Source organism: Periplaneta americana, chromosome 10 (genome assembly GCF_040183065.1).
Source record: "Periplaneta americana isolate PAMFEO1 chromosome 10, P.americana_PAMFEO1_priV1, whole genome shotgun sequence".
In the NCBI taxonomy this organism is placed as follows: Eukaryota; Metazoa; Arthropoda; class Insecta; order Blattodea; family Blattidae; genus Periplaneta; species Periplaneta americana.
Window position 1 is genome coordinate 114,565,451 of NC_091126.1, and position 12,416 is coordinate 114,577,866.

Below are 12,416 nucleotides of genomic sequence, written 5' to 3' on the forward strand. Positions count from 1 at the left end.
AAATTACCCACTCCAGCGAGTGTCTTGCCATCATCCAGATTTATCCCCTTTAGTTCCCAGTCGTGCTCCCATTCTCTTGTGAACGTGGCCTATGCATTCAAGTTTTTCAATTTCTACCCCTTGCCCACAGGGCTTGTCTTCTTGTATCTTTTTGAACCCCTTGCTGTCACCATCACCAAGATATTGCACATACCGAATATTCAGAGAATCCTCAGACTGCCTAAAAATGTTCAATGCACCTTGCACCTCCATTCTTCCACTAATAACCTTTATAGTTTTTTGTACATTTATGTACAGTTCCCTTTCCCTGTGAACATGTCTGACAATATTTTGTCAATATTTCCACTGCCAACACCTTGCGAGTGAGTAATGATGTTGCAGTGACAACACCATTGAGTGACGTATGCTCTCGCTTTTGCCAACTGCCATCGAAAGCCCCAAATATGTCTCTGTTGTTACCATTCAACTCCACAGTTTCCATTGCAGCTTGTCTCATTGAGGCTTCTTTTATAAAGAAAACTTCTCCCTCAAACCTAGCAGGTGCAGCCTGTCTGCCCTTACCAATACTTCGCATACCATACACAAATCTTGTACTTACATTGTACAGCCTATTTCTGTTCACTGCATATGTCATTGTGGACTTTACACTTTCACAATTACTGCAATGTAAATTTATTTTTGTTGCCAGCCCTTTCCTGGAACTAATGTTTTCAAACATTTCCATACAGTCTTCACTATTGCAGAACAGAGTAGCCAACACAATTTTCGTCTTGTACATGTTTTCTTCTTCTTCTTCTTCTTCTTCTTCTTACATGAATTCAAGGAGAAAATAATGATAGAAACAGACTGCAGTCGAACCTGTGGTCGAACGAACTACAGAAGTGGAGGCGTGACGCTAGCATGCATTTAAATACCCACGCACGCCCAGCCATTTAGTCATAAAAAGTCATTGAAAAAGGTCCTACCGCTAATATTGTATATATGAATCTGTTCAGAATTGAATAAGGAATAATATTAAGTAAAAATCTAAAAATCGATATTTTGGTCAATTTTAACATACGGGTTCCCTTAAGTAAGTAAGCTTTGTAACAAATTTATGAAATGTGGCGTGAACACTGGAAAATGTATTAATCATTGTTTTAGATTGCACACACAATTTCATTAACATTTTAAATTCTACCTATACGTGATTCTTCATGCAAACAATCACATTCTTCATTCTCATTGTTTTCGCTTTCACTAATCTGATTTGTATTAATAACAAAATCATAAAATTTCACTGAATCAACCTCTTTCCAATTTTCTCCGAATGTACTATTGAGTAGGTTTCATAAATCAGATTTTTTGGCATTACTGATTGATCTCAAGGTGGTGACTTTCGGAGGTACTTTGACATGATCCATGAACATACCACGTTTCATCAGACTAGCACATGATTTAGATGGATCGTCACATTGGTATGTAGGTTCCATTTTGAAAGTGACATTCACTTTCCCATTCTTCTCGCATTTCTTCAGCATTATTCTTTTCATTTCTTTTATGCCACTGAGGTTATGAAATTCATTAGCCAAGAGCTTGAAATCCCTGACATGCCAATCTGTGCCTAAATATTTTACTGTCCCCACTGTTTCATATATCGCCTTATAATCCTCAGGAGTAAGAAATTCATTCTTCTTACGCAAAACCTTTTCTAGTAGCCCAAAGGCTCTGTCAGCTGGTAGAAAAGAATGGCCTCTTACCGGAAAAACTAACAGATTTTCAGAAACCTGAGGACGTGCTTTTCTTTGGAGCCAAAGACCAAGAGCATGTACAACATGCATGCTATTTTGTCCACCACATTCATCGGCGAACAGCCTAATACATTTCGTGAACTGTCGAAATTAAATTCACTGATAAACGTAGCGACACAAGATGCCACTTCAATAGCGCCCGCCCAGCCTGTGCTTCATTTCATGTAAAGAAATTTGGCTTCTGTGAAGCTTTATCAGTTACACAGAGAGTATAGAAAGCTAATTGTCTTGAGTAATATACTTCACCTATGCTGAGTTTCGAGAGCGGTTGCAGTTGCTGTCAGTCGAAACAAAATGACTGTGTCTCATTAGGTTCTGTTCTCATAAATTTATGGAACGTATTGGCACGAAGCTTATGTGCGTCTAAATCGATTAAGAGCCTAGTCTTTTTCAGTGTATCATCGCAGTTTCTTATTGGGAACAGCATGTGTGCGCAATAACTGCATTCATCATTGGCCGGTGTACAAAATCCTATAGCCTATTGAATTCAGTCCGAGAGAGAGAAAAAAAAAAAAACAATCTTTTTACTCTTAAGTTGGGTATTAACATTTTAATTGTACATTTTGAAGAGCTTTGTAATATTTAAGTCGGAAGCCAAATAAAGTCTCTGACTTTTACTTCTATTGTAATCTGATTCCCTTGCTCTTTCTTATAGTAGGTTATTTTACGACGCTCTATCAACATCTGAGGTTATTTAGCGTCTGAATGAAGTAAAGATGATAATGCCGGTGAAATGAGTCCGAGGTCCAGCACCGATAGTTATCCAGCATTTGCTCATATAGGGTTGAGGGAAAACCCCGGAAAAACCTCAACTAGGTAACTTGACTCGAACGGGAATCAAACCCAGGCCACCTGGTTTCGCGGCCAGACGTGCTTACCGTTACTCCACAGGTGTGGATCATTTGCTCTTAATTTAGAGATAAATTACACTACTTCCCTCTTCTTAGCTACATATAGTGCTCTCTTTCGGGTACCACCTCTCCTCTCTCTGATTCCCTTACTGCTGTTACTAGATTTTAATATTGTACACACCTTGATAATCACAATGTTATAAAACAGCGGGAAACTCAATAATGGTGGGAAGATACAGCACGCTGGCCAACGCTGTCCATTTAAGATTTTAACTAATGGAAGTTGTACATAATACGATTTGATCCGACACATCATGGGAGTTGTACATAATACGATTTGATCCAACACACAATTTTCATCATAGAAAAAAGGCAGGAAAGAATATGAATTGCTCCAATATGAGATCAGAGTCTTAAAGAATACCGTCTCAGCTATGCGAAATCGCTTCAAACTAAATTTCGACCGAGGATGTATGTAATATGATTTGAAACGACACTCCACATATAGTACTGCAGTAAATGGATCTCAGAATAATGGTTTCAGACTAAATTTAAATAAAACTCAAAATATAATACTTTCATTGAAAAATACATCGAACGTCGAAGCTCAGTCACAGGTAAAATTGTTAGGACTTGTATTGGATTCCAAACTAGCATGAGATGACCATGTTGATTTGTTAAGTATTAGGTTATCAAGAGTAATTTACTTAATAAGACATTTAAAATCTTTAATACCAAAATTCCAACTCATAAATTCTTATTGCGCCTTTTTCAGTACTATATCATCTTATAGTATTTATATTTTGGGAAATAACAGTAGGCCTAGCATATCTAGGATTCTTAATCTACAAAACAGAAATTTTTACGCATTTTAACAAGCTCTACATATGACTCACTGTAAACCGTTATTTATAGTAGAAAAAATTTTAACTGACGTATATATATATATATATATATATATATATATATATATTCCAATGTCTAATAAAAATTAAGAATAGTCTTAATACTTATCATCCTAAAACCGAAACTCAGCACTATAATACAAGGTACAATTATTGTCTTTCAGAACATAGAGTTAGATTAAGTAAGTCCAAAAAATGGTTCAGCTCTATTGCTATAACAACGTTAACAATGTTTAATAAGTTACCAGAAAAGGCATATGATGCAAGTTATATACAATTGAAATCTGTTTTGTATAACTGGTTAATCAATCATCCACTCTATAGTACGTGGCATTGGTTTGACAAAGTTCTAACTTCTTTCCAATACTTTTGAGATACAGAGCTTCAAATTTCAATTTATTGTAATATGAAGATTTAGTTTCTTATACTTATGAAATATTACGTATTACATCTTAAAGCATTGAACTTTATAAGTACATACTTTCATAGCATAATTAGAGCACGTATTTATTTCATTTAGAATATTTAATTTTGCAGTTAGAACTATGTTCTTCCATAATGAATTTTCAGGGCGAGACAAGGTTCTAAGTGCTGATAGAACTTTGTCAAACTATGAAAGATGAAAGAGTAGTGGAACGGAGAAAAATTCTCTCCGGCACCGGGACTTGAACCCGGGTTTTCAGCTCTACGTGCTGATGCTTTATCCACTAAGCCACACCGGATTCCCATCCCGGTGTCGGATCGAATCCTCCTGTATTTGTGAAACTATATTTCTATTCATTACTTAAAACATTATTATTCGTTACATAAACATTTAAACTTTGAAAAAAAATGTTCTCTTTTAATTTATAATTGAATAATAATTGACATTAAATAAATTACAGAAATTAAAATTTCATTTTGTGTAAACAATCAGATCTCTGTTATATGACTCTCCATGAAAGGCCAATCTCACTTGACGTTATATGGAGAATGACTACATGCTCTATGTTCGGTTCAAGTTTGTCGAGCGTGACAAGAACCGAAGTTTGCTTCGAAGAAGAGGATCTGTCTCGCTCGCTCGGTCTTGCTCCTTGTAGGTATGATCTGTGCCCTTGAAGTTCGCCGGCCTCTCCTACACTCCTCTCCCAACCCTTCATGCTTTTAGCTGAGTAAGGATTTTAGAACAAATCTTGTGAATGTATCAAATATGAATGAGGTCTCGCCCACCTCATTATATTTTGCTCGACTAGTATGACTAGTCAGTTTGTTATAATGAGGTGGGCGAGACCTCATTCATATTTGATACATATATGATGTTAACAGTTTAAAGAAACTGTTGTTGAATATGGCCATAAAGTCATGTAATATGCGCTCCTGTACATATATGACGTGTATCGTCTCAAGTGCAGGCAGTAAGGCCGTAACACGATACTACGAGAGGAGTTCGGCCGGCGTCGTGAATCGGGTCCCGGCATAGCTCAGTTGGTTAGAGAGTACTCAGCGCGTACAGCTGAGAGGTCCTGGGTTCGATTCCCGGTGCCAGTACGAATTTTTCTCGTACTTAATGGTAAAAAAAAAATCTTGTGAAGTTTTATTTAGATGTAAGGACAGGTAATTTTTATTACAAAAATATGATTACATATCTTGATTACACAACTTTTAATACTATATCACTTCGGAATATGTATTATATGTCTTTCTCGTGTTAAATTCTATCGTACCTGTTAACATGTTTCGGTCTGTTATCGACCTTCTTCAGAAATATGATTAAATTTCGACAGAAATACATGTACATATAGGTACATCACATTATGTTTTCATAATATATGACAGTTACTATATCAATTACCGAAAGAAAATGGCTATAATCACATTCTTGATATAAATCACATGATAACAATATTTGTATGACTATACGGATGATGAAAGTACGAGTATTACAGGCACTATGTTCGATACCAGTTAGTCGAATATGCCGAAGTTCGACTATCACCGATGTTCGCTTTGCAGAAGAAGGCCTGTCATTTTTGTTCCACTTTGTTATAAAAATATTCGCTTTCCTCCACTCCTACCCCTTCATGTTTTAGCATAGACCTTGCGATTAGTTTTTTTATATAAAATAAGTTAATGTTTGTAATGTCTTGGTTGCCTCTGTTATGTTCGAACATTGCAGGACACTATTTTAAACCGCTTAAGGATTTGAGCACATAATCTTGCGATTAGTGTTTTAATATGGAATAAGACGAAGTTTGCAGTGTCTTGGTATCCTCTTTCATGTTTGAACATTGCACATACTAGTCGGTACTTTGAACATAATTTATTAAAAATATATTTTGTTTATTTATTTATACGTATATTTTTGTGTGAATGTTTAATCGTATTAATAACAAGAAAAATTACCTATAGTCATTACTGTGCGTAATATCGCAAGATATGTGCATGACGTCCTTATGCAGCTAAAGCACAAAAGCGCAGGGAGAGGAGGAACTAAAGAGAATGGCACCGAACATATGTAAGGAAAGGGAAATATTGAACAAACGCAAAGGGAGTTTCAGTTCTACAAAGACTCGGCAAACATGTACCGAACATAAAGCCTGTTACAGGTTTTCTATCGACTCGGTTATTTTAATACACATGCTTCACTTCCACATACTGTAGGGATGTCTATGGAGTAGGACGAAGTTTGTAGTATATCTTGATATCTCCTCTCATGTTCTAATAATGCACGACTCTAATGTCTACTATGAATATTGCATTTCCATGACTGCGGATTAGACACTACTTTCCGTACTTTCTTTTTTCGTGTATTTACTTGGTTATTTCTCAAATTAGTAGTTACATATGTATTTTTTGTTGTTACTAGGCCTACTATAATTTCAATATCGCTTGTATTGTTTGATTGTTTTATTTTATTGGGTTATTTTACGACTCTGTATCAACATCTCAGGTTCTTTAGCGTCTGAATGAAATGAAGGTGATAATGCCGGTGAAATGAGTCCGGGGTCCAGCACCGAAAGTTACCCAGGATTTGCTCATATTGGGTTGAGGGAAAACCCCGGAAAAAACCTCAACCAGGTAACTTGCCCCAACGGGGATTCGAACCCGGGCCACCTTGTTTCGCGGCCAGACGCGCTGACCGTTACTCCACAGGTGTGGACTGTTTGATTGTATTTATGTATTTTACTAGTTTATATTATACTTTTAAATTAAAGAAATTATTACGCAATTAAAAATATTGGTTTAAGAAGGAGTTTCTTGAAAGTGAAGGTAGTCATTAAATTTATTTTTGAGGAATAAAAATTTATATGTTAAGTAATGGGGATGTGCAAATATTATGAACACGTGAAAAAAATTGCTAAGTGGAAAACGAAGGTATTGAACATAAAAATCCTCTTACGTATTGTTTGGCTGTCCTATATACTCAAAACTTTCTTCATTGTATAAATCTTTATCCATTTGGCATTATAATTCTGGGAAACAGTGCGTCACCTAATTGAAGAAATTACTTTCTTGGGGCTGTTTCTTCATACTTTTCATTATCAGATGAAGTAGGAGGAATCTAATCTCAGGGTTGTCATCTCGGAACTTATCGACAGAACTTTGATATCCCACTTTCATTATGCTGATAGCTGTTTCTTATGGGGGAAAAGTACCGTTATACTGATATTTGTTTCCAATTAATTATCAATAATCTGAACTATTTACTCATATTTATCAATACGCCATGGAAATTACAAGTAAAATATATATTTAAAGGTCATATTGTTTCAGAAAAGTGTTATGAAGTATAATTCAATAATAGTTTATATTTTCAGTCAAAACACTTATCAGTATGTGAAGTCAGAAAATAATTCTGTTACATCATATTATAATTTAAAGGTCACAAATATTTTCGAACAAAAAAATTCTAAAACTGGGAAAAAAACTTAAAATGAAATAATACATATTAAGGCCGATAAGTCCGATTCCATTGTATTAATGAAAAAAGAAGAATATATAAATAAAACATTAGAGTTCATTACTAAAAATCAAATAACAGAATTAAAAGTTGACCCAACTGAACAGTACAAAAGCAAATAAAATCAGCACCGGGTCTTATACCACCTTCAAAATCTTATAAATATTTTAACCAAAACCCTAGTATTCCCGTTTTAAAGACCTTACCAAAAACTCAGAAACCAACTCTGTCCATGAGACCAGTTGATTAATAGTATGCAAGCTCCGAACCATAAAATCAACAAATTCCTTTTGCATTTTTAAAAAAGACCTTCCCTATTGATAACAAATATACTCTGCTAAATACACAACAATTAATACAGCGTTTAAAAAAACTAACAGTTAATAAACATGATAAATTGCTCTCTCTTGATATTGAAAGCCTCTATACCAGCATCCCCATTGATGAAACCATTCAGATCATTGTTACAAAACTGTTAGATCTCAAACTTGACCCAATTTTAGTTGAGCAATTAGAAAACTTATTACACATCTCCCTACATCAAAACTACTTCACCTTTAATGACAAGATATACAAACAAACTAAAGGTTTAGTTATGGGCGACTCCCTATCCGGCCTTATGGCTGAAATCTTTCTACAAAATCTTGAAAATAAAAACATCCCGAACATACAAAAACAGCATAACATCAAAATCTATTCCCGGTATGTGGATGACACCTTTATCATACATAGTGATACAACGTCTTCTGAATCTATAGTCGACTCTTTTAATAAATTACACCATAACCTAAAATTTACATTTGAAGAAGAATTCCAAAGAACAATTAATTTTCTTGACCTAACCATTAAAGTAAATAAATCAAAACTCATCTATAACATTTACCGAAAACCTATGTCAATTGATTACACTATACACAAGACATCTAACCACCCACATTCACATAAGTTATGCAAATTCAGATTTCTAATTGACCGTCTAATAAATACACCATTAAGTCTAACAGCCTATACAAAAGAACGTAAATACATAATACAACTCGCCACAGACAACGGATTCAATAAAAATACAATACAAAATTACATTCGGAATAGAATGAGAAAGCTAGGAAATAAAACCTTTACCACTCTGCAACCCACAACCCCAAAAAAAGGTACAACACGACACCCCATGACATACATCGGAAAAGTTAACAATCATTTATCTTCCTTTTTCAAAAAAGAAAACATACACATTACCTACAGAACCAACAATAAACTAAACAGTATTATTCCCAATAGATTGTGCAAAAAGAATAAATTCTCACAAAGCGGCATTTACCAACTGGATTGCACAAATTGCAATAAGAAATACATAGGACAAACTAAACGAAATTTTCAAATAAGATTCGAAGAACATAAATCAGACTTTTTAAACAATAGGAACAAATCAAAATTCGCCACCCATCTTATCGATTATGGCCATGAAATTAATAATATGCAAAAAACTCTAAAAATACTAAAAGTAATAAATGATCCACATCTCATTAATACTGCCGAGGAATTCTTCATCGTCAAAAATCACACCCCCAACAATCAATTACTCAACGAACAAATACCAAACCTGCGTAACCCCTATACCATATAATAAAATAATAGGTTATAGACCAGTTATGTCTGGTATTCCCTCCTGGCTTCCCTTGCATGCATCACCGCTCAGTCTGCAATGTAACGCCGGGCGAAACAGGCCTTCACTGTCTGGACTCTATCAACTGTACATTTTGTAAGTATAATAATTCAAATTGCCTATATAGGCCTTTACACTCTTTTTAAAAAATTTTAAATATCTGTTTAATTTAATCTTTTCAGACAAATATGCCTTTCACCGCGGTGAAACAGACTGCGAACTCCCTCCACCCTACAACACATTAATTAATACTGCAGAACTCATCATTTTTATAACATTTATAATTTAATTTTAACCTTTTGACATATAGTGTAAGTTCATTACTTGACTGCACAAGTTTTTAACATCAGGCCATAGATGCCAATAGTTTCATATAAACGCAAATGAGAGATTTCAGTTATCTATCTATTTAAATAAGTGTTTTATTTTGTATGTGAACCATTTAACCTCAGAGTCATGACAACTATATATTTGTAAAATGCCTGCATGTGCATTCAACTACTAGATCAAAATGTACCTGATTAGTCCCCCACCTAATTTCAAAATTGTTTGCTTAAGGATTCACCTGAAGATGACTTTTTATATAAGTCGAAAATATTTGTGACCTTTAAATTATAATACAGTAGCGTTCAAATTAATCCGAACACGACATATTTTTACATTTTCTGTCATTGTTGGCCTCACAGCTGCTCATACCGCTTTAATTGACATCTGTAGTACGTGTAATTCCATTGTTGAAGATCTGTCGTTATTATTTTTTTATAATATGTGACATTTTGCCTGTTGTTTTGTACTTATAAGCATTTCAGTTGTGTTGAAGACTTAATACTGCAATCCTGTGTACATTCTGTCATCTTCACAAATGGATACAACTCCACGAAAACGGTCTAAAATTATAACATTAGCAGAGCATTCTTCTATGACACACAGGCAAATTGCTGCAGAATGTCACATCGGTTTGGCTACTGTTAATTCAATCATAAAACGATACAGGGAGACTGGATCCATCACACCCCAGAAAAAAGGAAACTGTAGCCGGAAAAGGAAGACTTCACCTGCAGATGATCATTTAATTGTCAGGAAAAGTAAATTAAATCCTAGACTAACTGCTGTCGACTTAACCCGCGAGTTAACGGCTACCACTGGGGCGAATATTCACGTCACAACAGTGCGGCGTAGGCTTTTGGAAGCTGGACGAAGGGCTCGTAAGCCTATTAAGAAGCAATTGCTAACCCCTGTTATGTGCAAAAAACGCTTAATGTGGGCAAAATTACATCAACACTGGACAGTGAATGACTGGAAGAATGTACTTTTTTCCGATGACTCTCATTTCGAGGTCCACGGCCACCGTGTTTCTTACGTACGGAAAGGATCCGAAAAAGTAACAGCAGCTCATCTCCAACAAGCACTCAAATACCCCCCTAAAGTAATGTTTTACACATGAAGGGCCTGGAGCATTAATACCTATCAAGGGAATGATGAATTCTGACAAATATGTTCACTTATTGGAAACCAGAATCGTACCCCAGCTGCAAAAATCATTTCCGGATGGCAGAGGTGTGTTCCAACAAGACCTGGCACCATGCCATACGTCTCGAAAAACTACAGAATTCTTCAACAAGAAGAATATTCAGGCACTCCCCTGGCCAGGCAACTCACCCGACATCAACCCCATTGAGAACTTGTGGTCAATTTGCAAAAGAAGAATGGATTGTTCTACAAAGGAGAAGATGATTTCTGCCCCATTGGTGTATGGTTTCGCGATGAAGAAATGAAGAATATTTGTGGGAAATTAGTGGAATCCATGTCAAATCGTCTCATAGCTGTTATTAGGAACAAGGGAGGCCACATAGATTACTGAGGTATGTCTTAGATCCTTTTTTATCCCGTTTGAGTGTTTTTGCATAAGTAATTACTATGTTCGGATTAATTTGCCTGCTACTGAATGATGTAACAGAATTATTTTCTGACTTCACATACTGATAAGTGTTTTGACTGAAAATATAAACTATTATTGAATTATAAAATGTGATATGCTTAGCTGTGCATAACACAAATTAAATTCCTGGATTTTTGCGAGAGAATAGTAGCAGCTTACAGTTAGAACTTTGTCAAAATAAATATTTTCAAAAGTTGTCATCAGATAGAACTCTGTCACATTGCTAGTTCGTTCATTTTTCAACAAATGGTGCTGAAATATATTTATAAGCTAGACAGTATTATGAAGTGGGATTACAAATGAAAAACACATTTTTGCCAATTCTTTAATTACAACCTTGTCAAACCAAGGCCACGAGTATTAGTGAATTTCTTAACACCACTGTAAATATATTCTAAATTTCTAAGCTGCATTGCTCTGTATTATTACGTTTATTATAAGTATTGTTATTATTATTATTATTATTATTATTATTATTATTATTATTATTATTACCAGTATTGTTATTGATTAGTATTCTTGGTATTGATCTGTTTTTACATTTTATGTCAAATTTCTCTTGTAATTTAGAAAATTTTATGTCTATTGCAACAAACTGTTACACATGATTGATTGATTGGTTGATTGCTTCAGATCGTCCACCTTTGTCTGGAGCTGACTAATCTGTCTGTCCTCTTCTAGAGCTGTTTTCAGGCTTTCGGTTGTAGCACTATTTTCGGCGTTAGTTTGCTTAAAGTCTTCAACAATGGCGGACCTGATAGCCTCCGTCACAACCTACGGCATGTCGGGATCCTTCAACGCTTCCACCATGACTCGTGGGACAGTTTCTTCAAAGAACTCGCCGGGAGATGATTTCTTACTATTGCTATTTCCATCCATTTTCATCGTAGAAATCGAATACGAAATAAACACAGCCCTTTTATACAATTTCAAGGAGTAATTCACTTTAAAACCACTGCTAATAACCACCTAAATCGGAACTTAATAACGCGTGTCTAGCAACTATCGGCCATGACACAAATTTAATATGCTTCGCACTAATAACAAAATATTTTTATTTTGAGATATTTGTTACAGAACACTGAAATTGGACAATTAGAAATTAATTAGAGGTTTATTGAATTTCTGAACTTTAAGAGAAAACTGGATGGTATTGTCAGAACGTCATAAAATTCCCATAGCTGACTGCCGTGGCCAATATAATATAATTGGGAAAATGAAGGGTGTAAAATAGAGAATACTAGAGTAAAACAGTCTTGCAGTATATCCTCCATGCAGTGCACATTCCCTTAATCTTGCTGGTGCAAATGCAGTCAATATCAGTCATC